The sequence below is a fragment of the Vicugna pacos genome, chromosome 20 (genome assembly GCF_048564905.1).
Source record: "Vicugna pacos chromosome 20, VicPac4, whole genome shotgun sequence".
Lineage (NCBI taxonomy): Eukaryota > Metazoa > Chordata > Mammalia > Artiodactyla > Camelidae > Vicugna > Vicugna pacos.
The window spans coordinates 42,727,204-42,754,523 of NC_133006.1; the positions used below are offsets into that span (position 1 = coordinate 42,727,204).

The following is a 27,320-nucleotide window of genomic DNA, read 5'->3' on the forward strand; positions in this document are numbered from 1 at the left end:
TGGTGAGCGACCACCTCGCTACACAAGCTGTGCAGGCTGCGTGGGGAGAAACCCATCTCCCCAGCGTCACCAGAGTTCTGAGAAGGGACTCCAGGGCTGGGGGAGAGAGGAGAGATGGAATGAAGCAGATGACAATAATAAATGGCACTGTTCCTGTAGCAGGGCCTCAGCAGGACGTCCTCCCACAAACGTCTGGGGGCAGGGGTCAGATCGATGTTGTCGAAGGGTACAAACCTGCAACAAGCAGTAAAAAGTCCTAGAGATCCAATGCACAGCATAGTGAATACAGACAACTGTATTATTATAATCATTAAACTTGCTAAGAGAGTAGAACTTAATTATTCCAATTACTAAAGAAATGATAAGTATGTAATGTGACAGAAGTGCTAATTATTGCTACAGTGGCAAACATGTTACAATATATGTGTACCAAATTAACATATTATACACCTTAAATTTACAGTTATTGCACAAATATATTTCAATTTAAAAATGAGACATAATAGTAAAATCGTTGTAGCTTACAATAAAAAATGTCCATTGATCGATGAAAGTATAAACACAATGTGGATCACCCACAATGGAACACTCTTCAGCTTTAAACAGCAAAGAAAATCTTGAAAACATGGATGAACCTTGAAAATAAAGTAAGTGAAATACGCCAGATGAAAAGAACAAACATTGTGTGATTCCACTTATCTGATGCACCCAAAATAGGGAAATTCAACAGAAAAAAAGTATTCAATGTCTCTTTTCCTCTACCTTGCCTGCTTTCTTCCTGATTTGCATGCTGGTCTTGGATTAACACGACCTTGCTTCTGCAGTCCCACCAGATGCCGTCATTCCTCGTCTACTGTTCACTAGGTTTACCAGGTATTCACCACTGTCCTTAAGCTTTATCTTTCTCGCACATCAGATCTTCCACTAGGATTATCTTCTTTTGCTTGCAGTACGTTCATTAATAGTTCCTTAAGTGGGGGCCTGCTGAGAGTGAATTCTGTTTTCATTTATCAGAAGATGCTGCTTTCCAGCTCATTTCTGGAAAGGTATTTCTGCTGGTTACAGAACACACGGTTGGCAGTACGCTGAGTTCTGACTTCAGGGCCGCTGTTGATTGAGAAGCTTGCTTTTGCGCTGTTAGTACTCTGAATGCAGCTGCCTGTAAGATGTTCTTTGTCCTTCATGATTTTTATTAGGATTTGTTATTGGACTATGGTATCTACTTGAAGCCAGAAAAGAGTTTCTTTTCACTCAGTGGGCTTCTTGAATTTGTGAACTGGTGGTCTTTCATTAGTTCTAGAAAATCCTCAACAATCATCTCAAACGTTACCTGTCATTTTCTCTGCTTCTTTGGAAATCCAGTTAGACATCTTAGAGCTCAACTTTCTAACCCTTCTTCTATCTTTTATTCCTTTTGTTTCTCTCTGCTACATTCTGGATAATGTATTCTGACCTGCTTCTCAACTTGTTCATTTTCTCTGCAGCAGAGGTGAACCTTCTGTTAAACAATCCAACACATTTTTAAAGTTTTTTTTTCTCTTTTCCATTTCTTATTCTATGTTCTAGTTCTTTTTTAGATTTACCAGATCACTTTTCATAGGGTTCTATTCCCCATATATAATTTTTCTTTAAACACAGTGAATATGACTGTTTAATGATCTATAATTTCATTACCTAAAGTCTTTGCAAGGCTGTATCTGAAAAATTAGGTTCCTGTCCACGATACAGTGTATCTATGATACTTTTTTATTGCGTGCTAGGTGCTGTCCATAAAAAATTATTTGTGGACATTCTTTTGAGGCTTAAGATAGAAATACCTCTACCCACTTGCCAGGTATCTTGTGGCTCTATCAGTCCAGGGCCACTTACTTTATTTTATTTTTTTACTTTTTAAACAATGCTATTGAGATATAATTACATAAAACTTACATATTTTAATTATACATATATATGTATTTCAGTGACTTCTGAAAATGTTTACAGCTACGTAACCACCACTGACATCGTGATATAGAATGTTTTTCTCCTCGGAAAGTTCCCTTGAGCCCTGTGGTAATCCTTCTTTCCCACCATCAACCTCAAACAGCCACTAATCTGCTTTCTGTCATTCTACATCAGTTTAGCCTGCTCTAGAATTTCACATAAATAGGATCATACAGTATGCACGATTCTGTGTCTGCCTACTTAGCTCAGCCTTATGTTTTTGAGATCTATTCATGCTGTGTGTACCAGTAATTTGCTCTTTTAATTTCAGACTAGTAATTCACAGTATAAATACATATTAATTTATTTACCCATTCTCCAGTTCATGGACACTTGAAGTTTTTCCAGGTTTTGGTCATTATGAATAAGGTTGCCATGAACAGTTACTTACAAATATTTTTGTAAACGTGCTGGGTGATGTGGGTGGTACAGGAATGACTTTATGAGAAACTATCAGAGTGCCTTCCAAAGGGATTGTACCAAGCTAACATTTAAATACACTTAAGGCTTAAGTGTTTCTGACCATGTAGGAGACATGAGTGTGGGCCACAGATACAGGCGGGGAGCTAAGGACCACCACGTCTGGGACATGTTTCCCTGCCCTCCACTCCACCTCTGCTCAGCTCAGGGACAACTCTTCTTGCAGACGCCTGGTGAGAGTTCACTTCTGATATAATTTACCCTGTGGTCTAGCCCTTTCCACAACCCCCTGCTTCTTAGGCTGACCGTGGAATTTGCTTTCTGTCACCTCCTGAGGTCATCAAAACCAAAGACTGGGTGCACTGGTGTCAGCAAATGCCCTCAAATGCCTTCTTGCTTTGCTGTTAGATTTTGGATAGCCAATTCCTTACACCTTGGCAGTTTTCTGATGCTTTTAATAAAGTATCTTTTATATTTTATCCAAAACTTTAGGTGTTTTCAGGCTGAGGGTTGGTTCCAACAATTTAGACCATGTTGACAATGTGTCCTTTCCTTTCCTCTCCTTTGTTGTATCAGAAGACAGATCTGTTTTATATTTTACTGATGTTTCTAAATTATCTGAATTTTTTGTAGTGGGTATGTGTTCCACTTACAATCAATAAAAATAATACATGCATCTTCAATTTGAAAAAAGATCTACTGTGGTTATCTTTACATTTTTCTGAAAATAAGCTGTGCCTAATTTTTCCTGAAGGCACATGGTGGAAAACTATGAGGAGCACTTTCCCTGTTTCCTTTAAAAGAGACAAGTTTTGTGTCTCATGGAGGAGGGGTGAAGGCAGGGGTGGGCTTAGAGTAGCAGGCACAACACCAGACTAGTTATTGTGGTTAAACTGTGTCCCCCCAAAAGACATGCTGAAGTCCTAAAAGAATGTGACCTTATTTGGAAAAAGAGTCCTTGCAGATGTAAGTAATTAAGATGAAGTCACACTGGAGTAGGGTGGGGCCTGAATTAAATATTACTTATAAGAAGAGAGAACAAAGACAGCGACACACAGGAGAGCATCATGTGAACATGGAGGTAGAGACTGGAGTGACGCATTGACAAGGCAGGTGATGCCAGCACTGCCAGCAGCCGGAGGCCAGAAGCGAGTCGTGGACCGGACTCCCCCTCACAACCTCATAGGGAACCAACCCTTCTGACAACTTTATCTTGGACTGCTAACCTCCAGGACTGTGAAAAAGTAAATTTCTGTTTTAAGCCACCTAGTTTGTGGTACTTTGTTCCAGCAGCCCTGGAAAACTAACTCACAAGTGGAAGAAAAAGTTCTATGGGAGTTCATTAGTGTGCAAGAGTAGGGGAAGCCCAAATCCTAGTGGCAGACGGTGTGAGTCTGAGTATAGTGCAAACTGCTTGGGATAGATCTGGATACACCACTCTCAGGCCCACGCAGCGTCAGGACCTCTGTAGTGTGGACATGCGAGCCAGACCTGAGAGCTACTCTAAAGGCATGGCTGCACAAAGTAGGAGGACACCCTGAGCAGCAGCATTGCTGGTCCCACAAGACAGCATGACCTAGACTGTGAGCATCTTGGTTGCACCCCTGGGGTGTGGTTTAACATGTTCCTCTGTCTCCTTCTGTTAACCAGAAATATACAACAGTATCCATTTCAGAGGTGGCCTAGATGACACTGCACAAAAGTGACCAGATTCAGGGGCTACAGACAGTACTGGCGTATGGACAACAGTGTGGAGGCTCCCTATCACTCCATGTCTGGGTATTTGTCCAAAGAATTGAAAACAGGATCTCAGAGAGCTATCTGCACTCCCAGGTTCACTCCAGCATTATTCACATCACAGCCAAGATGTGGAAACAGCCTACATATCCACCAATTGATGAATGGATAAAGAAATGTGGTCTACGCATACAAAATACTATTTATCCCTGTGAAGGAAGGAAATCTGTCCATGGAAGAAGGAAACATGTTATAACATGGATGAACCATGAGGACGTTATACTAAGTAAAATAAACCAGTCCCAGAAGGACAAATGATACGTGAATTCATTTAAATGAAGTATCTGGAGATATCAAACTCACAAAAGCAGAAATGAATGCAGCAGAACTGGGGCTGCCAGGGAGTGGGGGCGGGTAGAGAAAGGGTAGAGAGTGCCAGTCGTGAAAGGTGGGAAATTCCTGGGGTCTGCTGTACAACAGTGTGCCTGCAGTTAAATACCATAAATCCCTCAGTCTGTGAATCAAACCTATACAAGAAGAATTAATGGGAGAAAAATGTTCATTCTGTGTGTATATGGGAGGCCTCAGAGAAACAAAATGAAATTCCCAAAGAGGTGACCAGAACCAGAGGCTTATATACCATTTTAACAAAGGGCGATAAATTCGTACAGAAAGGCCAAGACAAACGAAAAGAGTCTGGGCTCTTAGGGGCAGTACATTTGGGAAAGTAAACGTCTGGGAGAAACCAGCAGAAGGTACTCAGTAAGGTCTGTTTATGCAGGTGCATCTCGGTCTGTTCCATCTCCTGCGACAAAGATTGAGCCTCACTTCCTGTTATGGGGGGGGGGGGACCTTCAACAGGGAAATGTGCATCCTGCCTTGAGGCAGACAGGTAGAAGGCAGAAAGCTTCCCTGGTGTCTGCTTTTTCTCTCTGTTTTCATTTCAAAATGATTCTTATGCCTCAGTGGCATACTTCGGGGTGGCCTATTCTGAGCCCCTTCAACGTCTTCCTCAAGGTTAAGAGCCACCTGGGCTTAACACCTGGCCTTTCCCGGGCATGTCGTCCTGGGCTTGGCTAGGCTGGCAGCTCTGTGACCATCAGGAACCAGACTCCTCCCACCTGCTGCCCTGCCTCCTCATCCCCCACGCTTGCTGCTGGAGTTCCAGCCGCGACAGCACGTTCTAGCCGGCAGGGAAGGGCGGTGGGAAGGGGAGCAGGGAGAACAGCATGTCCCCCTCCGGTTAGGACACTAACTGGCTAAACGATTCTCTGCACTGGGTATAGAGTGCTAAGAACCCGTCACCCATCTCAGCAGAGCCAAGAGGCCTGATACACTGGATTCCTCTTGCAAAGTGGGGGGTTTCTCACATTTCCACCTTATGGCTAATATTTTCTGGTAGCAATAAAGTAAGATTTCACACTTTTTTTTTTCCAATCGTCTTTGCCAGTGATTGAGCAGAAACACACCCTGGTATTCAAATAAAGTGACTTCTGCTGTGGAAAAAGCCAAGCCTTAAGCTATAAAACTTCAAAACCAATCTAAAATTGGTATAGCAACTCCCAAAGAGCCCTTACATCATTAAAAATGGAGTGGAAATGTTAAAATTGAATTTTCAAAGGCCAGAGGTATGGGATATTTTCTGCATAGATGTCAGGAAGGTGTTTCAGTGGTGCCATCGTGAGACAAATAAAACAGGGCTGATGTGGTGCGTATACTCATGTGTGCTTTTTCCGGGATTCTCGTCATCTTTGATTTTCTTGTTCCTGGAAAAGGCTTACTCAACCCTGAGGCTTTTTTTGTAATAAGACCTTTCCAAAGGTCTCTGGTTCAATGGCACTCAATAAATCTTTTAAAGTAGTAAAATTGAAAGCAACATTTTTTAAATGCCCCAGGACAATATCCTGTCTCACAAACATTAGGGTTAGTACTCAAGGAAGAGAATTTTTGGTAGAACACTGGCAGAGTTTAGCGCCGCATCCTCGCAACAGTCTGGAAGAGATCTCCAAGAGCTCACTCCCTGGTGAGGAAAGCCAAACTTTATCAAGAGGATCATGATTAGATTATTAAGGATAATCTGGTCCCTGATCTAGCAGTGATTCTCCACCGTCAGCAACCTGATGATAGGCAGGCTACAAGGAATCATAAAGAAAGAAATAAAAGACATTCCAGTCCCTTCTGGTGATGCATACCTCACTATTCCAGGCAAAGATGAGATATCCAGCTGTTAAACGTTTTTTTTTTAATCGGAATTTCAGACTACTAAAATGTATGCTTATAAAGAATTGAGTATTATACCTATTTGTGAAAAGATATCCTACTTTACATTTTAGAGAGTATTTTATTTTGAATTAAATAACATCATTATGTCCTTAAAAACTTGAATTTGTAGGTTCTATGATGTGACTAAGCCCTACTTTACTACTGTAGGGATCCAATGGACCCCCACGATTTGTATAAAGATTATTTTAAAGTGAAAACATTTGGGTTTGATGGGGCTCAGATCAGGCTGCCCCAAAATATGACACTTTGGCATACTGATTATTTTGAACAAAAGTTACTTAAGAAACAGCCAATACATGAAGGACACTCTTACCCTCCTCTGTTACCCTGAAAGTATGAAATAAATCTCCCTTGTGAAAGGTACCCTCCCTGTACCAGGAGGTAGACAGACATCTTTATCACCAGAGATAGAGAATTTAGAGCCAAGAAGACTGTTTAAACAAACCTGTTACTTCTACACTAATTTACTACCCAAAGCCCAAACTTCTTTGTCTTGTCAATTCTTCACAAATTTGTTGTTTCTTTGTCTAATAGGTATAAAAGCTGCCTGCTTTGGCCACTTCTTTGAGTCTCGTATTTCTATGAGCTCCCATATACAGGAATTAAATTTGTATTTCTTCTATTAATCTGTCTCATGTCAATTTAATTATTAGACCAGTCAAAGAACTTAGAAGGGAAGAGAGGAAAAGTCGTTCTCCCCTACAGTTTTGGCAAGTGAGCCAGGAGATTGTATCGGCTGGAAGCTGTTCTCCAGGGCTGCTGCCGCTGAGGGTCCTAGGACTTCTGGCCAGCGCTGGCAGAAGAGGTGGATTCCTACCACATCAGTCCCCCAGATCTCTGCATGTGGAGTTGGTCTGTTAAAAGCCAGAGTGGTGAGAGCCCTTTTCTTTTTCTGAATTTAGATCAGTAGGAGAAGACATCTGTGTAAACTGGTTCCTGGGGTGCAGTGACTCTAGTAAAGATCTGCTTTGAGTATCTTGCATTCTATGGACTCTGTCCTCTCAGATATCAGTTGTTCTCTTTAGTCTGTTTTTTGTGTCACCTGTCATAAAAAGGAAAACCACAGAGCAGAACACAGGCACAGGTCCTGTAAGCCCGTTATTCAAGCTGGCCTCACACACCGGTGAGGTCACGCTTCTCACCAGAATGGCGTCTGTTTAGACAAACTTTGCTGTAGGTCCCTGATGTAAAAACTGGATGAAGGTTCAGTTTCATGCTATTCTAGGCCCTGAGAGCTTGGTCTATGACCAGTGAGAATATTCAATCTGGCCTCTGCCACCCAGAAAGTGCATACACTATGATACACCTGGCAGCCATTCCAATAGACTGGGATTCCAAGACACAAAGTCACAAGTATCGCTCTTCGTTCAGCCACGCCAGCTCTCAGGGGAGTTTGTCATAAGGGGTCACAATCCACAAAGGGCCTCTGTCATCTCAACTTTCACCATTCATAACAAGAAAAGGTGAAAGAAATCTTCACCCAACAAGATGTTGTGCTTATAAAATTCAAAAGACTCCACAGAAAAACGATTAGAATTCTTCAGTAAATTTAACAAGTTCATGAAATGAGATCAACATAAAAAAATCAATTGTATTTTTAATATTAGCAATAAACCAACAAAAAAATGAAATTTGGAAGATGACAGTTTACAATAACTTCAAAAATAGATGAAAAACCTTGGAGTAAATCTAATAAAAAATAAGTGTTAACACCTCTACATCAAAAACTACAAACCACTACTGAGAGAAACTGAAGTACTCTAAACGAATGGAAGGTTATATTATGTTCACGGATTGGAGGACTCAATACTGTAGTCATCTGAGGTCTCCTGAAATTAACACAGTTAAGCTAAGAATTTAGCAAATGTCTTGAGGGAAGTCCAACAGAGTACAGGGGTCAGTTGCCTACCTCTTTTCTCATAAAAATCTAGCCTCTAAGTCTCTAATTTTGTCTTGGTAAGAAACCATGGGAAGCTCTGCTAGCTCTTCTGTTCTTAGCGGTAATCGTATCCGCAATCTCTTTGCCTGAATTCTTGGTCTCTTGCTCTACATCCAGAATCAACAAGTGCCCTGAGGGAAAAGCTGCTGCACACTGTCAGCTCAATTCTCTGCATGGTCCTCCCGTCTCCAGGATTTTTCCAGGATTTTGTGCCCTTAATTCCATTTGCCTCAGCAGTATGTAGAGGCTTCTAAAACTTATTTCTAGACTACGGATTTGTCTGACTTTTCTAGCTGTTCTTAGAAGGTGTATTGTGCAATCTATGTGTTCTGTCACACCTGGAACCTGGTTATCTTTTTCAAACACAAGTTTTACTATATTCTCCTCAGCCTGACTTCCTTATTGCCCACAGAATAAAATCCAAACTCCTTACCAGATAAGACAAGTTCTTGTTCACCATCTGGTCCTGTGTACCTTTCTAGCCTTATCTCCTTCTGCCCCCTTTCATTCACCCTGAAACAGTCAAATGAACTGTTCATCAATCCTCGAACATGTCGTACACTCCCACCTTCTGAAGCCTCTTCACATGCTGTATCTGTTACCGGAAATTCACTTTCCCTTAAATCCTTCCAAGCTACTCCATCATTAAGACACACCTTAAATGCCACTTCTTCTATGAAGCCATTGCCAATGCTCCCAGACACAGTCAGACACTCCTTCCCTTAAGCGCCCATGCTGATGCTTCCATTTTCACACTCCCTTTGGTTACGACATGTTAATGTATCTGTCTTCTCCAACAGACTCTGAGATACTTGAAGGCAAGGCTGTGCTATGATGGCTCTTGTATTTTCAGTGTCCAGCACGATGCTTGGTATATAAAACATTCAGGTTTAGGAGACCTTGTTTTATATTTTTTTCACCAAGAGCCCTTGAACTTTTTTCTACTTGCTATCCTAACCATTCCACTTTCCCCTTTTGCCTTTCACAGCCAGACATTTACCACAAATGATCTCCAATTCTACATTAATTACCTCAACTTCCCCATCATCCAATGCGTCCTCCTCTACTAAAATTTGGAAATTGCCCTCACCACTTTACAGAAACAACACTCTTGAAACCTCCAATAATTTCCTTCTCATTACATAACTTTTTAAAAAATATATTGTATGTAAGACAAAAACAATCAACAGGCACATGGAAGATGCCCAGTATCACTAATCATCAGGCAGATGCAAGTCAAAACCGTAATGAGATATCACCTCACACCTGTCAGAATGGCTATTATCAAAAATACAAGAAATAGCAAGTATTGGTAAGGATGTGGAGAAAAGGGAATCCTTGTGCACTGCTGGTGAGGGTGTAAACTGGTGTAGTCACTGTGAAAACCACCACAGAGGTTCCCGAAAAAATTAAAAATGGAACTACCATATGATCCAGCAATTGTACTTCTGGAGATTTAGCCAAAGCAACAAACACACTAAGTCAAAAAGATATCTACACCCCCATGTTTACTGCAGCACTATCGCCAACAGCCAAGACATAGAAACAACCTGTGTACATCAACAGATAAACAGATTATAAAATACGGAAACCACACACACACACACACACACACCATGGACTGTTATTTAGCCATAAAAAAGAAGGAAATCCTGCCATTTGTGACAACATGGATGGACCCTGAGGGCATTATACTGAGATAAATCAGAGAGAGAAAGACAAATACTGAATTATCTCACACATATGTGAAATCTTGTTTCAAAATTGAACTCGAGAGGGCAGCGCAGGGTCCCCCAGCCTTACGGAATGTAAATTGGTGCAGCCACTGTGGAAAACAGTATGAGGTTCCCCCAAAGACTAAAAGTAGAACTGCCTTATGATCTAGCAATTCCACCTGTGGTTACATATCCAGAAAAAATGAAAACAGTAATTAGAAAAAATGCACGCACCCAATGTTCATAGCAGCACTATTTACAATAGCCAAGACATAACAACCTGAGTGTCCATCACCAGATGACTGGATAAAGAAGTTGTGTATATATATATACACAATGCAGTATTATTCAGCCATTAAAAAGAAAAGAATGAAATTCTGCCATTTGCAGCAATGTGGATGGACCCAGAGAATATTATGCTTAGTGAATAAGTCAGACATCGAAAGATAAATACTGTATGATATCATTTGTATCTAGAATCTAAAAAATAATGTAAATGAATGTATATGCAAAACAGAAACAGACTCAGATATAGAAAACTAGTGGTTACAAAAGGAGGGCTGGTAGGGGCCAATTAGGGATGTGGGGTTAAGAGGTACAAACTACTATATATAATTATAACATAGACAAGCAACAAGGGTTTATTGCATAGAACAGGGAAATAGAGACATTGTTTTTAAATTATTTTTAATGGAGTATAATCTGTAAAAATACTGAATCATAATGCTGTATACCAGAAACTATTATTATAAATCAACTATACTTCAATTTTTCAAAAAATCTAGGTCACAGATATGGAGAACAGATAGAATGATTGCTAGAAGTGGGGTTGGGGGAGGTGAGCAAAATGGGTGAAGGTGGTCAGAAAAGTACAAACTTTCAGTTGTAAGAGAAATAAGCCCTGGGGATGTAATGTACAGCAAGGTGACTGTTAACAACACTGTATTGCATATTTGGAACTTGCTTAAAGAGTAGGCTTAAAAGTGTCCATCGCAGGAAAAAATTGTAACTATGCGTGGCAATGGATGTTAACTAAACTTACTGTGATAATTATCTTGCAATAAAACACATCAAACCATTAGGTTGTAGATCTAAAATTAATACAATATGCTATATGTCAATTATATGCCAATTTAAAATAATTAAAACGTATTTGTATATAGTTTGCTTTTCGGATAGACTGTTAAAAGTGGACAGTAGAAAGTTTGTGGGTATTTCTACCAGAAGCTCTTACACTTACTAAGTCAGACAACAAACGAAGGCCATCTGCCAAGGTCTTACCTAATCCCATCCCGCTAGGTCTCCTCCGTATCCGCCAAGACTGCAGATCATCGTCTTCGGATCTCCTTGCTCCGCTGTGACAGTGCGCCACTCTGCGACCGGCTCACCCCCACTTCTTCTGTGTACTGACTCGCGTGGGCCTGAAAGAGAATCCAAAGGGAAATGGTCAAAGCTTGATGGCCGTGACCAGCTGACGAGACAGCAGCAGTGACCGCACCTCAGCCCAGCTGTGGTCACCGGGCTGCCCTTTCTGGGGTCCACAGTCAGGAGCAGGGGCTGAGGACACGACTACCCCAGGTCACTGAGTGAAGGCCCAGGCGGACCCCACATGACTGGGAAATGGGGCTGGAGAAGAAAAACAATCATGAGTGAGGGGAAGCGGCACCGGTGACAAGCCACAAACGTGCACCGCACGCCGGTCGGGGCGCCCAGGCGAGGTCGGGAGGGGCGGGGGTGCGTCTCCGGCTGGCGGCGGCACAGCGCCCGGGAGCCCCGGACCCGCCGCACTCGGCCGCGCGGGTCCTCCCGCGGCCCGGGCGTCCCCCAGCCCCTGCGTGCTCGCGCCGGCGCTCCCTCCAGCCCGCCCGCCGCCTCAGGTGCCCACCTGCCCTCAGCACTGCCGCAGCGGCCGCGGGGCGGGGGGTCCTCCGACGTCGCCAAGCCTACGCGTGGGGCTTCTCCTCGGACTCAGAGCTGCGGATTTCTGATTCCCACTGGGTATTCCTGACACCAGCAAAGCCCGGAACGACCCTCGGGAACTGAAAACAGAACCTGGGTAATGAAGTCTAACCTTCCTTTCCCTTCGAGCTCGGTGGCGCGGCCGCGTGCAGACGCCTCGCCGGGCCCTTCAGACCAACTTCCTGGTGCGAAAGAGCGGCACCCGCACCTCGGCTCCGTGCGCAGAAGCCCCGCCCACAGCACGGGACTCAGGATGGCGGCGGCGGGCTGTGTGCAGAGAGGCTGCACCTGCTCGGGACCGGAGCCTGAGAGGCGCAGCCGCGCCCACCCACGAGAACCCCACCCCCTCCCCAGCCTATAAAATGGCGCCGCCCAGCTTGGCGTGAGCGTGTGCGCTCATTTCTAATCCTGGGAGACTGCCTTCGTTTGCTTCTGAACGGAACGCCGTCTGGTTCGCTGGCTCGAGTGACACATGGGAGGAGGACCTTGTAGGGGACCAACTCAAAAAGGTCAGTAACGTTACCTCCTCAATGTTCTTTCATCTCAGAATCCTACTCGTCGTCTTCCCCTCAGACTTCTGACTTGCCCATTCCTGTGAGGCCTTAACCCGCTTGGGCGTCTGTTTCCTCATCTGAAAACGAGTGATTTCCGTACAGAGCTGTGGGGGTGAGACAGCAGCGGTGTGAGCGCTGCCGAGGCTCCGGCGGGTTCGCGCTCCTGCGAGGGGGCTGCGCGGCTGTTCCCCGGGTCCCCGCCCGGTCCTTCCGGGAGCGGGGTCTCCGCCGCCCTGCCGCCTTCCGCCAGGACGGGCCCCATCGGTCAAGGCCTGACATCCGGTGGTCTCGTCCTCGGCTTCAGAGCCTTTCTTCTTCCAGTTTTATTAGGAAACATTGTAAACGCAGAGCAAAGTTACAAGAGTTGTGTAACAAGCATCCGCGCCCATTGTGAGCGAGTCACTGTACACTCGCTTTGTTGCATGTCTTTCCATCCATCCGTCCATCTTAGTTTTGGAGGCGTTTAAAAATAAATTAGTCATCAGTGCACGTCCCTGTAAATACTCAATTTTCATGTCATCACCTTGGGTCTCTCTTTGTTGCCAGTTTTTCTTCCTTGATAAAACTCACGTATGATGTAATGTACAAATCTTCTGTGTCCATTCACTGATTTTTACCAATGAATGTACCCTTTTACCCAAATCTGTATAAAGATACAGAATTATTACCATCACCCCCCAAAGTTTCCTGATACCCCTTGTCAGTCATCTCCCACTTTTCCTAAAGTAACCGTGGTTCTGAGTTTTGTTTTGGTTTGGGTTTTTTTGCACTTAGATGAGTTTTGTCTGGCCGTATTAATTCACAGCAACATAAACCATGAAGTAGTCTTCTAATTAGTTTCCCTGCCTCAGCTACAGTTACTCTTTCTATCTTAATTCATTGCTCATCCAGAAGCTAAAATCATCTCCTGAAGCGCCTCTTTGTCATCCACACCACCCACCCTGTTTCCTAATCTCATCACCTGTGAAGTGCCAGTTGCTGACATGGACCGACCCCCACATGGCTCCAGCCTGTTTTGAGCTTCAGTTCCACCCTCCTGGGGTATAAAACTTTTGAACCTCACTCAAGGCATCACACACTGCCTTGGATTTAGTTAGTTGTAGAAAACTGGACCAAAAGCACTTTGAAGACCACAGAAGTGTCCCAAGATCTTTTTATGCCACAATATCTGAGAATTTCCTTGTACATAATTAGATATTCATGGAATAAACTGATGAATTTGAAAAGGAGAATGAATGATATTGGAAAAGAGAATGAATTGGAAAAGGGAATGTCTTTTAACTGTCTGACACTACCCCAGCATTAACTTGGATTAGTTATACTTACTGTGTCTATCTCATGAGAACAGGCCTGTAAAAATTCCCCAAAGAACCCTGCAAATTGTAGAGATGAGAAAAAGAGAGACAGTTGGTGGTCAAGAAGGGAAATTCTCTGAAATTTTTTGATTAGGATTCTAACATGTACTCTTACGCCACTGATACAGAGATTGAAATTTAGATCTGAGTTACTTCTTGTCACCTAAAGACCCTAATGTTCTAGTTTCACATGTACAGCTAAGAGCAGTTGGTCTCAACTGTGTCTGCATACTAGAAGCACCAGAGGAGCTTTTAAAATCTCCTGATGCCCTCACTCCACCTTCAGCGATCCTAATTCCATCTGTCTGGGGTTCAGCCCAGGCTTGGTATGCTTTTAAAGCTCTCCAGGTGATTCTAATGTGTAGTCGTCACTGCCAGATGAATGGTTCTTACACAGAGACTCAGCCTCACAGCCTGTGATAAATACACAAGCAAATTTAATGTTACTTTCCTTCCCTCCAGAGACCCAGTGGGAAAGGAAAGAAAATTCCAAGCCAAAGAGGAGAATTAGGGGTATTAGTTTTTTACCACTGCTGGCAGAGTAAGAGCATGTGTGTACCAGGGAGAAGAGGAGAGGATTTTTCTAAGAGCTACAGGTTCTTGGAAAGCTGGACCCTTCCTCTTAGAGCTGGAAGAGCTGGTCAGCCACTACCAGGCAGGAATCACATCAGCAGTAAGGTTCATACAAACCCTCTTGCTTCACACTGTCCCAGGGAGCTGCCCTGGGCTTGGGTGGCTCAGCAACGTGGGAAGTGACCAGGAGGGCAGGGATGGAAGGTTTGTAGGCAGAAATAACCATCATCCTTTGAGAAAGTCATAACCAGAAGACATTCACATACTGTATTTCCAGTGTAGGGTTGGGGCCTGTCTTATGGGAGGGTTGGGAGCAGAATGGGTCAGTCAAGTTTCCATCTAACAACCAAAGGAAATCAGTGGCCCTCAACCATGTCACTTCATGGCAGTCATGGAAAGTAGTATAGTCATCCATTCACTAGTAAACTGCAGGGGATGGCAAGGAATCTGGATGGACTTGGTGAAAACACCATTGCTTTTGCTTTGCATTGTACAATTAAAAGAAAATAAATGATAAGTATTCAGGAAAATGTTATATCCTGAATCTGCTTAAAATTTCCAAATAAAATCTGATTGAAACTTTTTAAAAGAAAATTCAACTTGTTTTGAAACCAAACAGGACCCTAAGGAGCCTTTTGGGGTACAAATGCCCCTCTGTGCCCCCTTGTTTCGTGTTTGTAGTAAAAAGGCTTTCATCTCCTACGCCTTCCCCAGATCCAAAGAGCAGACTCAAGCAGTCGACAGGACAACAGAGTTACAGGACTCCTAGGTCCTCTTGAAGGGAAACGGATAGCAATCTGCCACATTGATTGCATCCAAGCCAGTGCATCCATGCAGGATCTCAGTTCCGAGTCGCCACCTTCCAGCCACTGTTTCCTATTTTGTTTCTGGCTTCTTCCAGCACTTCCACAGTCATCCTGTCTCGCCGGGACCCACTGCACATCAGTCAGTCCACACTCAACTGTCCCTCACCCCTCATTTCCTCCCTTCTCTCCTTGTTGATGTTAATTCCATGTTTCATCACTATCAACACGCTCTTCTCTTCACCCTCCTCCTCTCTCGCTGGTCATACCCTTTTACCAAAATCACAGTTCTGGATGAGTCCAACTCTCTGCGTGGGCCATGCAGTTGAACACAACCCAAGAAAAGCTCTCAATGTGCTGACTGGTCTTGCTTCTGAATAGGTGACAGCTAACTGAGTGATCCCTTAGGGTTGCCAGGCACTGTCCCTGGTCTGTTTGCATTTCTGCTTTCCTAGATGACTCTCACACCCCCTCCTCAAGTTTCTAACACCTCCCCCATCCTCACTCTGAGCCAATAACCTTACTTTCTCCTTAACTGAGAAAATGGAAACAAGCAGAAAAGAGTCCCACAAGCCCTACTACCACCACCACCTCTGCCGACCTGTGCGCCTACCCTGTGCCCTGTGCCTGTGGATTAGTCGTCTGAGACCCCAGGGAAGGCTGGCCTGTGCCTGTCCCTCTTGTCCCCTCAGGGTCACCACCCTAGCAGACCTCCCTTGTCTCTCCTGCATCACTGGTTTGGTCCTTCCTAGCTGGATTGTCCCCATACACAATGAATACACAAGTATTTTATGTAACCCCATTTCCCCTTCTAGTCCCTTCCATTTCTCTCCTTCCCTTTGCAGCAAAACCAATCCAGACTCCTACCTTTGCTGTTTTCAGTTTCCATCCCTTTGTTTTCTCCTCATTTCACTCCAAGTACCACCAACTAAAACTGTTTCTGGCAAGGTTATGCATCAAGCACCCTGCTACCAAACCCATTGGCCAATTCTCAGTCCTCATCTTATTTGAACAATTAGCAGCATTAAACATCATTGATCACTCTTCCCTTAAAAGCCTTTTTTTTCTTGACTCCCAGGGTACCACACTCTCCTGATTTTTCCTACTGGCTATGCCTAGTTTCTCCAAACTCTCAATGTAGGAGGACCTCAGGCCGCAGACTTCAGACAGCTCTTCCTATCTATACTCATTCTCTTTATATGTCATCTGTGTGCAGTCTGACTCTCTCATCTTGTGTCTCTAAGTCAATTCCTGCCCCCTGAACCCCAGACTGAAATATCCTACATCCTGCTCAGTAGCTCCTTCAGATGCCTAAAGAACATCTTGAACCTAACACATCCAAAACTGACCTCCTGTCTCCCACCCAAACCTGTTTCTTCTCACAGTCTTCTCCAGCTCAATTAATAGCACGCCCATTCTTCCAATTGCTCAGGCCTAAAACCTCAAAGTGACTTTTGACTTCTTTCTTTCTCCTCACTTTCTAATCCTTTAGCAGATTCTGTTTAGTATACATTTAAGTTGTATCAAAGTACAACCCTTTTCACCCTCTCACTGCTACCATCTTGTTCAAAGCCTACATTAGCATGTGTTGCCTGGGCTATCTGAATGGTTTCTTAACTATTCTTTCTGTTCCTTCCTTTCCCCTCAAACACTCTATTCTCAACATAGCAGCCAAACTGACCCTTTAAATATGTAAGTTAGATAATTTATTCTTCTATTTAAACCTCCCAATGGCTTCTCTCACTTAGCATAAAAGGTAACATCACAGAATTGACTACAGTTCTCTACCTGACTATTATCTATAGCTATATAACAAAGCAACCCAAAACTTGGCTGCATAAAACGACACTTAATTGTTTTACGTATTAGGTCACAATTTGGTCAGTCAGGAATCTGGGAGCATCTGAACTGAGTAACTCTGGCTGAAGGGCTCTCATGAGATTGCAGTCAAGCTGCTGGCCAGGCTTAATCATTTCAAGTATCTGCTGGGGCTGAAGGATCCACTTCCAAGCTCACTCATGTAACTGGTGGCCAGCTTCAGTTTCTCTAAAGATGCCAGACTAAGGTCCTCAGCTTTTCACTATGCTGTGTGGTCCTCTCCATAGGGCTGCTCCCAGCATCCCATCTGTCATTTTCTCTTTGCTCGAAGTGAGTGAATTGGTGTAACCACACTCAAAGGAAGAGATCACACAAAGGAGGGAATCCCAGGAGCTGGGGATCTCTGCAGCCACCTCGGAGACTGCCCACCATGGTGATCTTTCATGCTGCACCCTCCCAGCCCCCAGCCCCTAGTTCGTAGTACTCTGGGCTCTCTGGCGCTTTCCTTTTCCCTGTGAGAGCCAAGCACATAGTCAACTCAGAGCTTTTGCCTTTACTTTCCCTCAGCCTTGAGCACATTCCTCCAATTCCTTCATTGCTTGCTCCCTTACTTCTTTTATATTTTTGTTGAAATATCACCTTCCCGGTGAGACCTTCTCAAACCATACAGTCTAGAAACACAGCCCTCTGCTTCAACCTCTTGATACCCTCTATCCCCTTCTCTACTCTGTTTTCCTATTTTTCATATTGATTTCTAACATACTGTTTTACTTATTTATTTGTTTATTTTCTAACTGCTCTCACTGCTGTGGTATCTTCTTAACTGGCTCCTAGGCCTTCAATGTTGCATTCCTTCTATAACCAAACGAGTATGCTATTAAAAAGGCACATGTGACAATTATTGTTTCACATTCTAAAACTCTTCAGTGACTTGTGAGAGCCCAAAGCAGTTGACTTGTTGGGTGGGGCAAGACCAAGCTAGGATCAATACTGACCTCTAGAAGGTCATTTAGAACTAAATGTGTGTGGTAGCAAACAATGTTGGTTCTCTGCATACATCCCTCCTGTGGGACTTAACACTTCCATGTTTCCAACTTCATCTGTTTTTGAAGAAATATTCTACACCCCCAATCATATCAGCAGCCTTCAAACAAGACTAACAGAAGTTGGAGTATAAATATCTCTGCTCCTACACCCTGGTGAGATAACAAAAAAGTGCTATTCTATGCTGTTTTCAAGTTATCCTACATGATTAGGCTCAGTCACCTGTATTATCAGCAGTAGCAAGCTTGATAACACACCCTGGACTGGTTGCCTTCCATTCTTTGTATCACTTTCTCTCTCCACTACTGGATTTTTTTGCTCCTGCCAAATAGACTACTTGCATTTAAATTCTGTCTCAATATCTGATTAAGAGATACTCCTAACCAAAACAAGGTATAGGGAGAGTCACAGCTGGGTATCAGGAAGCCTGGTATGCCAGATGTCTTGGGGTGATACAACCCAGTAGTGAACTGTCCCTCCCCAAATGTCAGTAACAGTCTAGCTCCTTACAGTGGCAAATAAGGTCCATTACTGCCTATTTTCAGCTTTCTTCTCCAGTTCCATTTCCAACTCACCTTTTGAGGTTCAATCCCTTGTTTTACCTTTGGATCCCATTTTGTTTGTTTGTTTTTAGACCCTAATTCTGTCATTCCAGATTAAATTCAGAATAGCAAAAAGGATAAAGAATCATACCTATCTGGTATAATCCCCAGATTCATTACTGAGAATGGTCCTCTAGGTCCACTCCGGTGATCCACATGGTGGCTCTGAAAGTATCTAAACTTCTAGAGATCCTTAAGGAAGCCGGTGGGTCTAGAAATGTCTCAGCCAGAGTTCTTTAGTTGTTCGAGAATGGAATGCACTTGACCTAATCTTGTACATCTTGGGTTCTCAAGTGGCAGAAAAATTTCACCAATTATGTTCATTATGATTGTGGAGTTACCATAATTACTGATTCGCTGAACCAAGTTACATTATCCACTAATGCTTAGTTTCATTTCACTTAATTTCATTACTGGAAGTTTAGGTAACAGAGTGGTGCCCATAGCTTTGTTTCACCCTATCAAACTTTATGATCTGTTAACACCTCCTAAGTCAGAATGCCTGAGATTTTCCCTGCCTTGGTTTGTGATAAGCATGGAGGAAGAGTTAGAGAGCTAGTGGTCACCTTGAGTTTACCTAGTTCCCTTTCCTGTTTTCCTGTTAACCCTCTGGGATAGAGAGTTATCTCACTTCTACAGATCAAAGCTCTGTAATGATTCACATTATACTACTTCCTGGCTAATCCGGCGTTAACAATCAGTTATCACATCGCCTGGCAGGCAGTAGGCACTTATATTTTCTGAGTGAAGGTTGAATAAGTACAAAGTCCAATCTGAGTTTAAATATAGGTTCCTTTTGTCTTTCTTGGACTTCAGCAAACAAAACGCCTCAGCGTTTTCCTCAAAGCCCTTTATTGGACCTGAAGAGAACACAAGTCTTTTTTCTTGACAAAATTACTTTTTAAAACTTTTTAACAGGAGCAATTTTTTTTTGCTTTTAATTTTTTATTGGTAATTCTGGTTACTAGTATCAGTATTTTAGGGAGGAACACTGAATCCAATAAACTGAAAAGGCTTGCACAGATAGAGTGAGGAAGAAGGAAGGAGAAAGAACATTCCTGACCTTGAATGTCATCATCCAAAAGGATTAATTTTTAAGCTGCCCCCATAAAATAGAACCAACAGTTAGAAGAACAGCATTGTCTGTTTCTCATTAAGGTTCAATTCAGTAAGTATTTATTGAATGTCTTTCCAGTGCGTTCTGGGCATGTTGAAAGAAATAAAATGCACAGTCTTGCTTTTGAGGAGCTGGTAAGTCCAGACGTGCTCTACTTTCTCCATAGTGTTTTTTTTTTAACATTTTTTATTAATTTATAATCATTTTACAATGTTGTGTCAAATTCCAGTGTTCAGCACAATTTTTCAGTCATTCATGGACATACACACACTCATTGTCACATTTTTTTTCTCTGTGATTTATCATAACATTTTGTGTATATTTCCCTGTGCTATACAGTGTAATCTTGTTTATCTATTCTACAATTTTGAAATCCCAGTCTGTCCCTTCCCACCCTCTACCCCACTGGTAACCACAAGTCTGTATTCTCTGTCCATGAGTCTTTAGATTCCACATATGAGCGATCTCATATGGTATTTTTCTTTCTCTTTCTGGCTTACTTCACTTAGAATGACATTCTCTAGGAGCATCCATGTTGCTGCAAATGGCGTTATGTTGTCGGTTTTTATGGCTGAGTAGTATTCCATTGTATAAATATACCACATCTTCTTTATCCAGTCACCTGTTGATGGACATTTAGGCTGTTTCCATGTTTTGGCTATTGTAAATAGTGCTGCTATGAACATTAGAGTGCAGGTGTCATCCTGAAGTAGATTTCCTTCTGGATACATAGTGTTTTAATTCATTAAGAACTCTGTCTTGATTTTATATACTCCAAGAAGGCTTCTGCAGGGAACACTAGTTCCTAGTGTTTACATGCCTTAGAGCTTTGAGTCAGGAGGCAGAGAAAAGACAGGTAGGGAGGTGTGAAACTTCTTAACTGACCAAGAGTTTCCATTCACCTTGAATTCTCTTTCATTTTTGCTATTTCATGTTTTTTTTCCCTTTGTTTCTAAATGCAATCAAAAATTTATGCTGGATCCCAAAGATGTTCATATAAACATTCTATGTATAAATGAAATTCCCAGTGTAGCAGAGTGGACTGTATGCTATTGTGAAGAAATGCTTTATAACTTTTCCTTCTATTTATTCTCATTGCCCTTTACAACCCCATGAATTAGCCCTTTATGTGATTTTTTTTTCAGGGATTTTTAAAAAGCAACAGTTTCTCAAAATTTGCAATAACCGTTCTTAGATGACACATTATAAGGTTTTGGACCCAATTCCAACATGTGCTTTTTAGGGAGCGTTCCCACGCCACCAAGGAGCAACTCTCTTACACCAGCTGGGTGTCCCACAGTTCATCTCAGTTTTGACACTGTTTATCTGAAGATAGCATCAGATCCCGCAGGCGAAGGGCTCAGCCCCATGGGTCTGCCTTTCATTGCTGACACCAAACACAAGCCCAGGTTGTCACCTGTGCTTCTGACTGACTGGCTACAGACTGCCACGACCCTCTCCATAGCTGGGACTAATTTGCTAGAGCAGCTCCCAGAACTCAGGGTGCCCATGGACTCAGCTGGATTAGTGACTGATGGCAGTTCCCAGTGTGGGTGACTAGGTATCCATTCCAAGGGGCAGAAGTTCTTCACCCCACACCCTTTATCCTTTCTCCTAACAAACCACTTATTTCTGTGATCCAGGGCCATTCTAGAAAAATCCCATTTCTCTGACACCAACTGAAGGCTTTGGTCACCAAGTCCAATGTGTGGAGGGGGGTTCTGAGTTGTTCTTCTACCACTTAGAGACCTTGAGGGACAACTGTTATCTCTGCTGTTACTGTGATCAGCATAGGTCTTTTTTTTTTTTTAAGACTTATTATTTTAGGTTCACAGTAAAATTAAGAGGAACGTATAGAGATTTCCCATATACATCTTCCCCCTACATGTGCACAGTGTCCTGCATTATCTACATTTTTACTGTCACCATAGTTTTGCCTTTTCCGGAATGTCATACAGTTGGAATCATACACTATATAGCTTTCTCAGATTGGCTTTTTTCACTTAGCAATACGCATCATTCCATGTCTTTAATAAGTTTCCTCCATGCCTTTTTATGACTTAATAGTTCATATCTTTTAAGCATGGAGTAATATTCTGTTGTCCAGATGTACCACAGTTTACTTAGCCATTCACTATTGGGAAAAATAAACTCGCACTCACAATAACAACATAAATTATAAAACCTTGGCATGACTCTAGTAAGAAAAGTGTTTGAGCTATGTGACAAAAAACTATAAAACTTTAAAGTTCTAACACAATTCTATAAAAACATAAATATTTTGTATTAATCTGTTCATTTAAAGTTATTCCCCCTTGAAAATCCCAGTGGAAAGATTAACAAGATGATTCTTGTATTTTTTCAGAAAGAAAAAATATACAGTTATAGAAAGGAAAATTTGAAAATGAAGACCTGTACAGAGTAAAATGATATAACAAATATACTGTATGCAATAAAGCTATTATATTAAAAGGATTTGGTATTGAAAAAGGAATAGATAATTAAATGAATCAATGAAACAAATGAGATTCTGGTAATAAGATTCATATATAAATTGTAGTTTAAGATACAATGAAAGAAAAATAGACTAATCAATAGATGGCTTTGAGATAATTGGCTATCCATTTGAGAAAAAATATTTTATTACATTTTACATAAAAATACAAATATTGGAAAAATTAGGCACCAGTTCTATAATCTTGCTGTGAGGAGGTATCTTTCTAAGTAAATACTAAAAACAAAGGAAAAATGAAAAGCAACTTAATGGGAGTGAGTATTTGTAACATATAAAATAACAGAGTATTGCTATTCATCATACATAAAGAGCATTAACAGATCTGTAAGAAGATAAACAACCCAACGGAAGACGGACAAAATGTATGTCACGATGATTTAGGGAAAAATAAATAAAATTTGTAAAATAACCATTTGAAGAAATGCTCAACTTCACTAATAATCAAAAACATGTAAATTACAACGCCACTTACACCATCAGGTTTTGGAGAGTTCCAGACCGCATACTCAGTTTGGTGAATGGGCTGGAGAATCAGGTATATTTAAGCACTGTAAGTGGACACGTAAACCACTGTTACCTCTGGGGAAGGCAGCTTGGATCCTCTGGTCCAGTATCTGGCATATGGCAGTCATGTAATGAGCGTCTGTTGACTTAATGCGAGAAGACGTCAGTGAATGGAAAAAGCTTGGACTTTGCTGTCAGAGTTGAATTTTATTCCTGGCCCTGTCATTTATTTACTAAGTAAACTTCAAGCAATTTTCTTCACTTCCTTATGCTCCAACTTCCTTTTATAGAGAATGGAGATACTTCCTATCTTTTAGAGCTCCGAGAAACAATGAAACAACACACATGCAGTGTTTCATCCAATGGCCACCAAATTAAAGGAGCTGGATAAATGGAAGACTTGACTCTCCCACATGGTTTCTCTGGCCACCTAGGACAACCCCACATCTTCAGAAAACTTTACCAGTCTCTTTATACATCCTCCTTCCTGGTTGTCCATCACCTCTGCTTAAATCTGCCCTTTTATGCTGCCAACCATTCATTCAAATATTCACGGTGAGAATAGGATTCACTGTCACATCGGTCTTTTGACAGACTCATCATCACTGGCTTTTGTGGGTTGAATTGTATCCCCCAAAAGATGTCCCAACCTGAGGCTTCTGGGAATGGGACCTTATTTGGAAATAAGATCTTTGCAGATGTGATCGAGTTAAATGAGGTCACACTGGAGGAAGATACGCCTTAAATCAGTACGACTCAGTGTCCTTATTAAAAAAGGGAAATTTGGACTCATGCACATGCTGGGAGAACTCCAAGGGATGATGGAGGCAGAGGCTGAAGGGATGCTAAGGCTAATTGGTAAGTACAGGAAACTTGGAAGAGGCAAGGGGAGATCCTCTCCCAGAGTCCTCAGAGGGAACGCAGCCGTGCTGACACCCTGGTTTCAGACTTCTAGCCTCCAGACTGTGAGACAGTAAATCTGTTCTAAGGCACCAAGTCTGTGGCACTTTGGTAAGGCAGCCCCAGGAGACTACCCCACAGGCCATCTGATACCAATTTTTGGCTTAGTAACACTCTGTGGAACAAACAGAGGCAACACCTGGTTTTAATAATTCTGGATAAATTCCCTAAAATATAAGCTTGGTTTTTTAACATGAAGTGAAGCTTAGACAAGAGGGGAATATTTAATGATTAGGTAGGTAAAAAATATTCTAAGGAAACAAAGCAACATAGTAGTTCTCAGGCCACCTAGCCTGAGGAAAGATGGTTACAGGTTGGATTCCCAGCCAGTGAGCCCGGAAGACCCACGTTTCCCTGGCAGTGTGGAGATGACATGCTCTTAGCAGCCACTCGAGTTCTGTGGCTGCTGGGTTCCTTTCTCCTGTGCTGCTTGGTGGCCTAGAGGTCTATATCACTGAGACCACATTGCATTGTGAGTGACAGAATACTCAGAGTGGTTTAAAAAATCAAGAACTTAACTATCTCACATAACAAGAAGCCTAAAGGTAAGAAGTTTGAGGATTGGTTCCAAATTTCTTCTCTACAATTTTTGACTTGCCCTTATAGTCACAAGATGGCTGCTGCAGCTCCAGGCATCTTGCCCTCAGAGAACAACACCCAAAAAGAGAAGGTGGGAAAACCCTTTCCAGAAGTTCTCAGCAGACTCTGTCTTGTGTTAGGCCCTGATCTCTTAGGTCAGGAGCTATCAGAGCTAATGGACACGCAAGCCCACAGCTTTCATAGTTACACACTTTCAGGGTGACTGTGCATGTTCGGAGCCTGAGTTTATTAAATAACCAGTGGATAATGCACCAGTGTGGCACTGGGTGCTTAGTCAGAAACCCACCTGGAATCTGGATGTGGATCTAGGTGACGTGCCTGTCAGAGAGTTTTTGAAGCCATAATTATGTAAATATACTGATTTTCCAGGTTGATATATTTTAAGTCTTAATAGTTAATCTCCACAAATGGCTCTCCCAAATAGCCATGCCTCTGAATATTCACGCTTTGCTGCAGCCCCTTCCCCCAGAATATGGGCAGGGTTGCTTTTGACCAATAGAATGTGCATGACTCCTGCATGAGCCTGGATCATACAAAGCCTGGGACTCTTGGAACGTTTCCTCTTGTGAAGCCAGCTGCCCTGTAATAGAATTCCCACCCTCAGAAGTCCGAGCTAGCCACAGAGAGAGGACGCATGGAGAGCAAGAGCTGCCCAGCTGGCCTCTGGTTACCCCACCCGCGCATGGAGGCCTGTGGGTGGACTTTCAGTGCAATCAGTCCTTCAGAAGATTCCAGCCCCAGATGCCATTTGACTGTAACCAGAAGGGTGACCTTACTGACAACTTGCCATCTTAACATAGTCAACACACAGAACTACAAGTGATGATAATTTTTTGTTGACGTCACCAGATTTTGGGGCCTTTAAAGAGAGGGTGTGGTGGACAGACACTAGGGTCAGTAATTTCCAACTCCTAGTATTTAAGCCTTCGTGGGATCCCCTCCCCTGAGAGAGTGGGATCTGTGACTTGCTTCTAATCAACAGAATGTGGCAAAGGTGATGGGATGTCACTGCCTTTTTAGGTTATGTCATACAAGACTCTGTCTTAGGATACTGGAGTGAGAGATTCTCTTCGCTGGCTTGATGCAGAGAGCAGCCACATCAAGGAAGTCCATAGAGCAAGGGATAGTAGGTGGCCCCTAGGGCCTAAGGCTGGACTCTTCTGAGGGCCAGAAAAAAGCCAGGGTCCTCAGTCACACATCCATACAGAAATGAATTCTGCCACCCACCCAATGGACTTGGAAGCAGATTCTTCCCCTGTCAAACCCCAGATGAGAACACAGCCCAGCTGAATTCTTGGTTGCAGTCACATGAGACCCTGAGCAGGGGACCCAGACTAACCTTGCCCAGATTCCTACCCACAGAAACTGAGATAGTAAATGTGTATTGTTTTCAGCTGCTACGTTTGTGGTGATGAGTTACACAGCATAGGAAACTAATGCAAGGGGTGAGTGTATTTTGCACGAGGAGGGAGGTGAATTGAGTGGCCAAGGATGGCCTGTGGTAGACAGTTTCCAAAGAGGGCCCTCTGCATGTTCACACTGCTCCTGACAGCAAGAGGTGGGCTCTAATTCCCTCCTGTGGAGTTTGGGCTGGGTATCCTCGGTGTTTCGTTTTGACCAATGGAATGTGATGAAAGTGATGTTCTGAGACTTCAAGGTTATCATAAGGAGGCTTGAAGTTTCTTCTGAGGTCCTTCAGAACCCCCATGCTTGGTAGTCCTGACCCACTGTGCAAACTGTTTGCCATGCTGACATGGCCACGTGGAGAGACCAGCTGAAGAGGGAGGCCTGGCCAGCTTACACCCTAGCCGAGCCCAGCCTCCCAGCCTTCCCTGCAAGGCACCAGACTGTGAGTGAAGATTTTCTGGGCTCTTTAGACCATACTCACCATCACTGTATACCTCCCAGTGAGCCCATTTGATGTCCTGAGGAGCAGAAGTACAGCCCAGTGGATCTCAGCTCAAATTACAGACCCAGAGAATGGTGACCAGTTATCAGGCGGGATCAGGCTGGGCCTCTTCCAGTAAAGGCAGAATATCACCAGCGCTAACCTAGGGTTTCTCCCATGGGAGTGAGGGAATGGGGACACAACAGCAGAACAGTGTCCCCACAGCATCTCTTTGGGTTGCACCACATGAACACGTTGGTCCTTCTTAACAAGGAGAACGGAATTGTCACAGTGAGTTCAGACTCGTCTGCACTCGCCGCGGGAGCTTGTTTCCTCCCGCACTTGCTGGATGCTCCTGCGCTGGGGGTCCCCAGCGTCCGCCGTCACTCACGGCGGCGGCACCATCGCCAGTTCTGATGTGGCCTCAGCTCTCCTTGCTGCTTGCCGGCAGCTGAAGCTTCTGCCCACCCTTCCCACTCACTGCTCTTCACGGAGGTCCCGAGAGGGCAGCTCGCTCGGGCAGGGCTTACAGGGCTTGAAGAACTTAGAGCGAAACACTGCAGAGCTGCATCTGAGGATTATTTGGTGGCTCCATCCACTGCCACAGCAGAAGTGAATCTTTTTATGAATGATTAGGATACGATCGAGGATGGAGCCCAGGGACTCTTCAGACCTCTTTCTAATCCTGGAGAAGATCCTTGAGGCATGGCTCCCAGAGGTGGAAAGAAGTCCTCCGTTGGTGGGGAGGAGGGGGCCATTTAAAAAATGTATTAGGATCAAACTTCTTTTCACCATTCCTCCCAGGAGGACAAGCAGATTCTCTTCTGCATAGGATTTGTGGTACTTGCCTTTATACTCCTGACATTCCTCCGTTCCTCACATGGATTAGGCCCCAGCCAAGGCCTTGTTAGGCATACAGGCGCTGCAGGGCTGGTTGGAAGCCACTGCTAG

At 43.3% G+C, this 27,320-nt stretch overlaps 2 long non-coding RNA genes across 4 annotated transcripts in view; one reads left to right on the plus strand and one right to left on the minus strand.

Annotated features, from left to right (window-relative positions):
• On the minus strand, positions 1-12,732 carry LOC140687861 (uncharacterized). 3 transcript variants are annotated; one of them, XR_012062524.1, is made up of 3 exons: positions 12,560-12,732; positions 11,359-11,498; positions 1-234 (listed from the first exon to the last, which is right to left on the minus strand). It is a non-coding gene; the product is annotated as an uncharacterized lncRNA (long non-coding RNA). The 3 variants fall into 3 exon arrangements; XR_012062525.1 differs by lacking the exon at positions 12,560-12,732 and adding an exon at positions 12,149-12,232; XR_012062523.1 differs by lacking the exon at positions 12,560-12,732 and adding an exon at positions 11,963-12,205.
• Positions 12,419-27,320, plus strand: part of LOC140687862 (uncharacterized) — a 19,106-nt gene continuing 4,204 nt past the window's right edge. Inside the window, exon 1 of the long non-coding RNA XR_012062526.1 lies at positions 12,419-12,545. This is a non-coding gene — a long non-coding RNA (uncharacterized lncRNA). The remainder of the gene's footprint in view (positions 12,546-27,320) is intronic.